The sequence below is a fragment of the Elephantulus edwardii genome, unplaced genomic scaffold (genome assembly GCF_000299155.1).
Source record: "Elephantulus edwardii isolate Elephantulus edwardi_28Jun2011 unplaced genomic scaffold, EleEdw1.0 scaffold00289, whole genome shotgun sequence".
Classification (NCBI taxonomy): Eukaryota; Metazoa; Chordata; class Mammalia; order Macroscelidea; family Macroscelididae; genus Elephantulus; species Elephantulus edwardii.
In genome coordinates, this window is record NW_006400039.1 from 1419004 (window position 1) to 1429393 (window position 10390).

The window sequence follows — 10390 nt, forward strand, 5'->3', positions numbered from 1 at the left end:
GACCTGCCCCCTCCCCGTCTTTGCCTCCAGGATTCCAAGGAAGCTCAGGCTTGACGAGGTCATCCTTGTCTTGGAGTGGCTGGTGGCTATAAACAGCCACCCTTTTGGTCAGCAGCCCCACGCACGAGCTGGGGGGAAAGGGCCAGCTGTGGTGTCGAGTCAGAGGAGGCGGGTTTGTGGTGGCTGACCCTGTCGGCTGACAGGAGTGCGTCTCCAGGCCTCTCTGCTGAGCTGCTGTGGGTGCCTGAACCGCTGCCCTTTCTGTCCGCAGCAGAACATGTTAGCCGGTTGCACCAGCCGGGGACCGCCAAGGGGGAGAAGAAGGTGACTTCACTTTGAACCTGGTGGATTGTCCCCCAACCTCACCCCCACTTCTCACTGGATTTTGGGAGAATCCATCTTGCCCTCTGTGTCCGCCTCCCCCGGTTCATCACAGAGCGGTGCTGGTGCTTGTGGCACGTGTGTGCCCCTCACAGTCATGGATTCTCCTGGTGGCGTGGTGGTTAAGGGTTGGGTAGGAGGAGGCAGAAGGTTGGTGGTTCGAACCCACTGCTGCTTCTCAGGAGAGATAAGGCAGTCTCTTCTTGTCCAGATGTACAGCCTTGGACAGAACCTTCTGGGGCAGTCCCACGCTGCCCTGTGGGGCCTTCTCCAGGAAATTGGTCCTTCCTGCTAACATGCCCATAGCATCAAGGTGTATGAGATGAAGTCTGCCCACCCTTGCCTTTACGGAGCGTCCCGGCTGCACTTCCGACATCCACCTGTTTGTTTTGGCAGTTCGTGGGATGCTCAGAGCTCTTCACCACTACAGTGCAAAGACATCAACCCTCCTTTGGTCCTTCTTGTCCAGCCTTCACATGTAAAGGAAGCAGTTAAAAATCCATGCTTCCATTAGGTACACCCCAGCCTGGAAACTGACATTCTGGCTCTTCAGCACTTTGAAGAGGCCCCCACAGCGGATTTGCCTAATGTTAGGTATTTTCTTTCTTTTTGGATGCCGTTGTTGTTGTTGTTGTTGTTGTGTGCCATCAAGTCAGAGCTGACTGGCACAGGAGGAGACTGCCCCTCTTCTCCGGCGGAGCAGCTGGTGGATTCGAACCATGTGTCTTCAGGATTGTAGCACAGCTTCTTGCCACCAGGCCACCAGAGCGCCCTTTATTTTCTTTCTTGACTGCTGCCCTATGGGTGTTGACTGTAGATTCAAGTAAATGAAAATCATTGACAACTTTAACCCATCTATCCTGATATTGCCTGTTGGTCCAGTGCGAGGATTTTTGTTTTCTGCGTGAGATGTAATCCATTCTGAAGGCTGTAGTCTTTGATTTTCTGCAGCAAACATTTCAGGTCCTCTCCCAGTAAGTGAGGCAGTATGTACGTAACAGGTTGTTGATGCTTCCTTCGATCCTGATGCCACATTCTCCTCACAAAGTCCAGCTTCTCTGAAGATTTGCTGAGCACACAACGTGTGTCAGTAAGCCCTTCAGGTCTTTGTTTTTGGCCCAGTCTTGTCATTTTTATATTGGACCTTGTCTGTCCGTCTTCTCCAGTCCCAATGCTGGTTTTCCTTCACCTAGTCCAGTTTCCTGGATTATTTGTTGAGTATAGAGATTGAATGTATGTGGTGGTGGTGGTGGTGGTTGTTATGTGCCATCAAGTTGCTTGCGACTCAAAGCGACCCTGTGTACAACAGCCCTAAACTCTGCTCTGTCTTGTGCCAATCTCACTGTCTCTGACACACCCATCCCGATTATCCCAGTCACTGAATCAATCCACCTCATAGGAGGCCTTCCCCTTCTGCGCTGTCCCTCCACCCTCCCAAGCATGATGTCTGTCTCCAAGGACCTGTCCCTCCTTGCAACATGTCCAAAGTATGTCAGACGAAGCCCCAGAATCTTTGCCTCCAAGGAGCCACCCGGTTTAACCCTTTCCAGGACAAATCTGTTTCTTTTCCTAGCAGTCCATGGTATTCTCAATACTCTTCTCCAGCACCACAGCTCAAAGCCATCAATTCTCCTTCTATCCTCCTTGGTCATTGTCCAACTCTCTGATGCGTAACAAGTGATAGCAAAGACCATGGCCTGTATCAGACACACCTTAGTCTCCAGAGAGACACCATTGCTCTTCAGTACTTTGGAGAGGTCCCTAACAGCAGACTTTCCCATCGCGATACGCTTTTTGATTTCCTGGCTGCTGGTGCCGAGATTGTTAACTGTGGAGCCAAGCAAACTAAAGCTGTGAACAATCTCAATCTCTTCACCATCCATCCTGATGCTGCCAGTTGGCCCAGTGGTGAGAATCTCTGTCTTCTTGACATTGAGCCTCAATCCATATTGGAGTCTGCAGTCCTTGACACTCTGCAGCAGGTGCTTCAGGTCCTCCTCAGTTTCAGCAAGCAGGGTTGTATCATCTGCATATCGCAGATTGTTGATAGATCTTCCACCAATCCTGACCCCACATTTCTTCTCATAGAGCCCAGCCTCCCGGATGATCTGTTCTGCATACAGGTTGAAAAGGTATGGAGATAGGACCGGTCGAAGGATATAATCCTGATTCACACTGTTTGAAGCAGCCAGTAATCACCTTGTTCTGTTTGATCTACTGCTTCTTGGTCTGTATAAAACCACAATTAAATGTTCTGAAAATTCCCTTTCTTTGTAGTGTTATCCATAATGCTATCATCCACACAAATACTTGTGCATAGTCAATAGAACACAGTAGACATTTTTTAGTATTCTCTGCTTTCAGCCAAGAGCTGTTCTTTTTCCACAGCCTGTTTTGAGTCCAGCTTGAATTTCTGGTGGTGTCTTGCTGCAGCTGTTCCAAGGTTGTCGTCAGCGAGATTTTACTTGCATGTGATAGTAGTGGTCCTGTTCCATGCTTTCTGCACGCTGAAGGATCCTTTTTTTGGAATGGGAACAAATAGAGCTCTCTTGAGTCTGATGGCCAGGTCGCTGTGTTCCACGTTTCTGGGCATAGACAAGAGAGCACATCGGGTCTGCAGCTGTTTGTTTACTGTCAGACTGTATCCCATCCATTCCCGGGGCCTTATTTCCCCCCGTGTCTGAGTGCTGCTTGACCTCTTCAGGACCATTCTTTCTGATCATTCGCTACTTCCCACAGTCGCCCTGGTGTCAGTTTTTTGAGGACAGCTGTTCTGTGCCTTCTGTCTTTAGATGCTCTCTGATCATCAGTGTTCTGTCCAGAGAACCTCAGCGTCTCCAGGAGGGTTGGTTCTTCAGCTTGAAAGCGCTGAGTGTGTCCTCCCTTCGCCGTTCTAGCTCCAGTTCTTGGTACGTTTGTTCTGACACTTTGCTTTCTTGAGCTGCTCCCTGCAGCCTTCTGTTGGGCTCGCTTCTCCACACTCAGGAACAAGCTTCCGAGGCTCTTGTCCTGGTCTGTTCTTCCTGACTTGTCAGAGGCCTTTTGCTTTCTGAATGCATCGTGTCTGCCTGCAGCTCCGTGGTCTTCCGGGACCTGGTGCTCAGCTGTCAGATCTAGTCTCGAGGTGGTCCTGAAATTCAGGTGGCGTCAACTCAGGGCCGTCACTTGGCTCCCACGGGCTTGTTTTCATTTTCTGCAACTTCCTTTTGAACTTGCGTATGAGCCATTCATTGTTGGTCTGTTACAGTCACCCCAGCCTCGCTCTGACTGCTGATACCGAACTTCTCTGTGTGTGGAGCTGTGTGTGGGCCCTCTGAGTCGGACCTGACCCATAGCTGATGCTCTTGGCTGGCTTCCTGGGGCAGTACTCGCGTGGTTCCCGTGGAGCACTCGGTGGATTCAAACCACGTGCCTTCGTGTTGGCAGTGTGATTCCTTCCCGTGAGGCCGCTGGAGTTCCCTGTGTGCGTGGAGGGGGCTTTCAGTTCCTCCTCAGATGGGCCTGCTTGGCCGTCTTCATCTACTGGGGAGTGAAAGCAGAGCCCCCCAGGTGCCTCCCCGGGTCTCCCCGTTCTGGTCACGGGTCTGCCGGCAGTCGGAGCCTTGGCCAGGCCTTCGGGCGGTGCTGGTACAGAATCACTCCCTCGTCCTCATCTCTGAGGGCCCTGTACCAGGTGGGGCTGCTCTGCTGCCTTTGTTTCAGATTTCTTCCTCAATTTTGGGGAGAGAAAAGAGCCTTTTAATTTGTTTTCACTATCAGTATTTTAGTTAATTTTTTAAGACGTTTATCTGTAAACACTGAATCTATTAAAAATTACCCACTTGGGAGTGTCTTTAAGGACTAGAGTCTTACATCCGTTTTGAGTGAAATGTAGTAAATCAGTAAAACCGTGTGAAGGGCTCACTTAGTTGCTTCAGCTCAGTGGCTTTGGGAAACTCCTCCTTTTTTGCGCCCCTCTCTGGCATAGTGGAGATGATAGTGACTTTTAGTCCTTCTCAAGGACAGTGCTAAGAACCAAAGCCCAGAGAAAATGCTGGAAGGCTGTCAGCTATGCAGAGGGGTGTCACTGTGTGCGGTGGTTCATTCGGCCAGCAGCGGCCTCCGTACGGCTCTTAGGGGCTGCCGGACTCGTGGTGCAGGACCTGCCACGGCAGGATGGGGCCTCCGGCCGTGCAGAGGGGCGCTGCGGGGAGGACTTGGTGCAGGTCTCTGGAATAAAGCCGACTTGGGCAGCACATTGTGGAGGACACTGGCCTGTCAAGCCTGCGTGCTTAGTCACCAGGTTGGGACGTCTGGGATGGAGCCCTGGCCGCTGTGGCAGTGCTCAGACAGCGAGAACGGCCCCCGGGCCTGTGTGATTGGCATTATGGGCATAATCCGCTTGATTCCCCGAGAAGGTGGCCTGCTGGGGGGACAGCGGGTGCAGTGAGGCCCAGCCTCCTGCTGGCAGCCTCACCACTCAGGTGGACCCAGGGCATCACTGTTGAGCGAGTAGTGACTCGCAGCGACCCTGGAGGTCCAGCTGGCCACCCCACAGGGCCCTGGCGCTGCCATCTTCCCGGCTTTCTCCCCTGTGTTGCACCCCAGGCTCCTTCAAGCGGGCCCTGATTTGTCCTGGTTCATGGCGTCGTGCCAAATCTTTTTACGTGGTCATGTGTTTAAATTATTGGTTTATGAGCTTACATTGTGTTTTTGGTCTTGTTGCTCCTGCCAAGGGATTTGGGTGATCTGTGATGAGTGAGGGCAGGGCGGGGCCTGGTGGAGCAGTGGTTCAACTACCATCTGTCTGTGCAAGGACAGCCTTGGAGGCCGTGTGATGGCCTGGGGTCACTGCCGCCCTGTCCCCAGCCTGGGTGGGACCAGGTCCCTCTGCTTAAGGCCGGGGTTCTGCGTGTTCACTGGGTTGGCCTGTGTGTGGACAGAGGGCGACAGACCACTGAGTCTGTAAATGTCACCAGACCCAACAGTCTCATCTTTCTCCCAAGGAGCAGCTTGTGGCTTCAAACCAGTGACCTTTTGGTTACTGACCTAACACTTGACCCAACACCCTGCAACTCCATAATGAACATCAGTGCTGTGTCTCTGAGCTCCACTGCTCCGGTGTTGAGGTCTGAGCTGACCTGTGTGCCTGAGGACACCCCCTCACAGATGAGGACACCCCCTCACAGATGAGGACATCCCCCCAGAGAGCACGTGCTTGTCCTGCCATCTGGGACCCTCTGCCATGTCTTGCACGCATACCCCTCCTGTGTTAGATCTTCTGGGACGACATTGGTGCTCTGTGTTCTGGGTCCTTCTTGACCACTTTCTTCCTGCTTGAACTGTTCAGAGACTCAGAGCGTGAGTGCTTTTTGTCTAACGTGGGGGTGATTGCATGCGTTTACCCAGTAACCCAGAATGTTCCGGAGAATGGCAGGTGGGATGGATGGAGTGGGATGGAGAGACTTGGTCTCACGTCTTTCAGCATCCTCTCAGGAGGGACCAATCCCTGGAGAATGACATCGTGCTTGCAGGAAGGACGGTGTGTGAGTGCGGGGAGGACCCTCGGTGAGGCAGGAGGCTGCCGTGGCCGCAGCTGTGGACCGACAGCAGCGGTGGGTGGGGCGGGGCTGTGGGCTGTGCTCTGAGGGCTGGTGACTCGTGGCACCTGTGGCAGACCACCGGCTGGTTTGTTTTGCACTGTGGGGGGACCCAGGGGAAGAATGGCCTCCCAGACGTGATGACATGACACGAGGCCAACTCCTCAGGCAGGTCCTGACAGCGAAAACTCCAGCCATGCCGTGGAGCCAGAGCTGCTGGGCGCAGAGCCAGCGTGCCCGCCGAGGCACTGAGCTGGGCACCTGTGTGGACCGCGAGGGCAGAGACGGAACATGAGTGTGTGTGGGGCGACTTCATGGAGGGTCAGTGAGGAGGGCAGTGCTGAGGAGGGGTGGCCGGTGGTGTAGCCTGTGAGAGGCTGTATTGCTGGCCTGTAACCTGTGTGTCTCCTGTGGTCTGAATCTCCATACGGACAGAGGAGCCCCAGAGACCTGATGGGGGTTATGGACAATGAGACTGACCTGTGACAGTGAGGGTAGGAGTCCTGATGGTGCAGTGGGCTAAACATGGGACTGTCAACCACAAGGTCAGGTGTTCAAATCAGCCAGCCTCTTGGTGGGAAAAGGATTCAGAGTCTAGAGAGAGAGGAAGTCTGGGGTGCAGGGAAGGTTGCCATAGACCAGGTGGACTCCACAGAGGGACTGGGAGTTTGGTTTGAGAGGTGTCTATGATCTTGTTCCCCGTGTGTCTGTGCTGACAGGTGTCTGTACTCATGTCCCCGTGTCTGTGCTCACAGGTCTGTGGTCGTGTCCCCCATGTCTGTGCTCACAGGTCTGTGGTCCTGTGTTGAGAGTTGTCTGGACACACTGAGGAGACCAGTGCTGACCTCACTGAAGGGGGTATTGTCAAGCAAGGAGGTGTGAGCTTGCAGAGTGTAGGGGCTACTAGTGTCATCAGAGCTGGGCTGGGAGATCCTGTCTGATGGGGGTACTTTCCTGATGAGGGTCCTGTCCTGATGGGGGTCCTGTCCTGAGGAGCGTGGGGAGGCTTTGCTGTGTGCGGTGACAGGATCCTAGGGCTTGGGGAGGTCATAGAGGGATAGACTTTGTGTTCTCAGTCCTGGGATGGGTGCGGTGCCCAGGCCTGGAGTAGAGACTTGTCTTAGGCTTGAAGTGGAGGGAAGGGCAGGTGGGGCCAGCCTTGAGGAGACTGGATGGCTGAATGGAGGGTTGGACATCGGGGTTTACCTGTAGACTTGGCCTTGGTCTGGGGAGTGATGGACTTGGGACTTCTCTGCCACTTGCCAACCCCCCTTCTTTCTCACTGGGCATTGGGTGGCCACTGCCTTGGGCTAGGTGCGGGGATCAGGTCCTCTCCTTGTGACCAGCTGCCTGTCCTTAACCATGGAGGCCTCTTCACCACCACTGGCCAAGGCCTCCCTCTGGCCTCCTATCTCGCCCTCTGAGTCTCCTTACGACCCCTTGGCCGGCGATTCTGCCCTGTTTCACCTCATGTATCAAGCTCTGTCCTCAGCTCTCTTGTTGTCCAGCCAGTCTGCCTGGATAGCCCTGCAGGGTTCCTCCGCGCCCCTCTGCCAGCGACTGCGTGTTGGGTTTTCTGTTCTCCCTGACTCCTGAGATCTAAGGCCTCCTTCACCTTCCCCCGATGTCTGTACTCGCTCACCCTTCATCAGGTCAGCACTGTGTGGAAAACTGGGGTCCCTGGAGCACCCCGCAGGGCTCCGTGAGTGGGGAAAGGCTAAGACCAGTGTTGTGAGACCTGAAGTGGCCCGCTGGTGAAGGGTGAAGAGTGCGGCTGAAGGGCAGACAGGGCTGAGCTACCTGGGTAGTGAGGACCTACTTTAGGGTGAGACTCGTGGAGGGGAGGGAGAAGCTGGGTGGGCCGGACTGGACTGGACTGTAAACGGAACTGAAGTCACTGTCTAGAGGATGTGCATTGGAAGAAATTCAGGGCCAGTTCTGGCCAGCAGATAAATTGGGGTTTTGTTCTGTGTGAATTGCGGGGGCATTGAGGCTTCAGGGAAGAGATCTGGTGAGTCTGGGCCATTTTGTGGACATCTCTAGGGGCCCAGAGCAGTGCCCCAGGGTGGGCACGCAGGGAAGGACTTTCCTGGGTCCTTTGAGAAACCCTCTTTATTGAGGTGTTAATTTGTGTATGTAAAATGCACACGCTAAGAGTATTTGATGAGTTTAAAAGAACATTTGCAGACTGTACCACGGTCAGGAGCCCCTCATCCTCATCGCCTCAGTGTCCACTTACACGCTTTCTAGCCAGTGCCCATCCAGGGCTGTGCCCACCTGACACTCATACCCACCCACAACCCAGGGCTGCCTCCGCCCTGTGCTCGCCACCTGCCAGCCAGGACAGGACTGTCTGCACTCATGGCCGTCACTGGCCGTGAGGCCTGCACCACTTGCCCCCCTCTCTGGGTCTCTCCCCACAGGGTGGTTTTCTGCTGCCCGTGCTGTGTGTATGTTCTCGTCAGCAGCAGCCGTGGTTCTCTGGCTGAGCCCTAACCTGGGCGTCATGTCCAGCCCGTGGCTTTTCTGTACAAAGCTGTGTGGATGTGCACACGCACATGTTCCTTTTTCTTGTGTAAATTCCCAGGGCAGGAATCTTTGGTCAGAAGTTATGTGTATCTGCCTGTATTGATGCCGTCCACTTGTGTGACTGGGCGGCCGTGTCCTGGCCGCTCAAGTGGAGAGGACAGTGTCTCACAGTTACTGACGTGCATCTCTGATGACCGATGGTGGTGCTGGCTCAGCCACTCCCCATCTGTAGAATTTCCTTTTCTGGGAAAGATCTTTTCATGTCGTTGGCCATTTCTTGTTTTCTTTTTTGAATTAAGCCTTTCCCCTGAGGTGTTGTAGATCACATGCCATTGCTGGACATCACACAGAGAGGCTGAGGCACTTTGGAGGTCACATCTTGCAGACGGTGGTGTAGGATGCAGGCAGGGTGCTGGCATGGTGCCCTCAGATGCAGCACATGGTGTTACAACTGTCACTCCTACTACCCTCTGTCCCCAGAGCTGCTGTCCTTCCCTCTAGTTTGGGGTTTCCTTTCCTGGTTTCTTGAGGAACTTAGGTGTCTACGATCTTTTTCTTTTTTACTGTTAAGAACCTTTTACTATGAATTTTCCACTTGATCCTGCATTGGCTGCATCCCGCACATCTTGGCATGTTTCTTTTTTATTCATTTTTGGGTAGGTTTTTTTTTTTTAATGTGTGTACCGTCAAATTGGATCTGACTGGTACAGGAGGCGATTGTTCCTCCTTCTTCAGCAGAGCATCTGGTGGATTTGAACCGGGCACCTCTGGGATTGCAGTGCAGTTTCTTACCACTAGGCCACCAGAGCTCGCCCATTTTTGGGTAGTTTTGTCATTTCGTTTGAGTCTTCCTCATGGTCCCATAGAGCATTTCCTTTATCTCATTGCTGCTGAGTCAGAGCTGACCCCTAATGGACCCTCCGTGAGGTTTCCAAGGCTGTCAGTAGCATGGGCTGTGGAGCAATAGGCAAACTTGAAGCGTCAGAGAGGTGCCACCTTTTGGTTGGTAGTGGACTGGGCACCAGATCCTTTAAAAAGTACACTTTCCAAGTGTTTAGGGATTTTCCTGTTGAATGTTTTGTTGCTGTTTCTGACGTGGCTTATCATGGGAGAGAGCACAACCACTGGGACTTTGTTTTACGGACAGGATGCAGTCTGCTTGTTGTCTGGCCAGTGAACTCCTGGAGTGTGTGTTGTGATGGGCGGGTCCTGCTGGCTGATAGCGGTGTTGCGGGCTTTGTGGTAATCCTGTCAGCTCTGATTCTCAATATCTTCATCTGACCATTTCCCCTGTGCAGAGGCCTCAGGACTTGACCCTCTGCCTTTCTAAGCATGATGTCCTGCTCCAAGGAACAACTTTTCCTAGCGCCACGTCCAGAAGTGTGAAGCTTCACCATCTTTGCCTCCAAGGAGCATTCTGGCTGCACTCTCTCCAAGACAGACCTGTTTGTTCTTTGGTCATGGGATCTTCAGTGCACTTTTCCAGCACCACAGCTCAAAGGCCTCAGTTCTTGAAGGCAGTAGTCCTTGACCTGTGCAGCAAACGTTTCACGTCCTCTGCACTTTGAGAAAGCAGGGTTGTGTCATAATGACTCTATAAGCCGGAAGTGAGCTGCTTTCAAGTTTATCTCTGTGGGAGCCGACTGCCACCCCCCTCTTCTGTGGAACTCGAACCACTGACCTTACCAGTCCTAGCACTAGGACTGCAGGCCGCAGACTGCTGGAGCTTTTCTTTTTCTTTCTTTTTGTTTTTAATTACACCCTGTCACCTCTGCCTTTGAACCCTTGTGTTGACTGGATTTGATATGGTTGTTGTGTCCAGGTACAAGTGCCGGACTCTGTTCCTCTGGTCTCTGTCTCTTTATTTTTGGTGGCTTGACTGCTTTTCAGAGTCCCTGCTG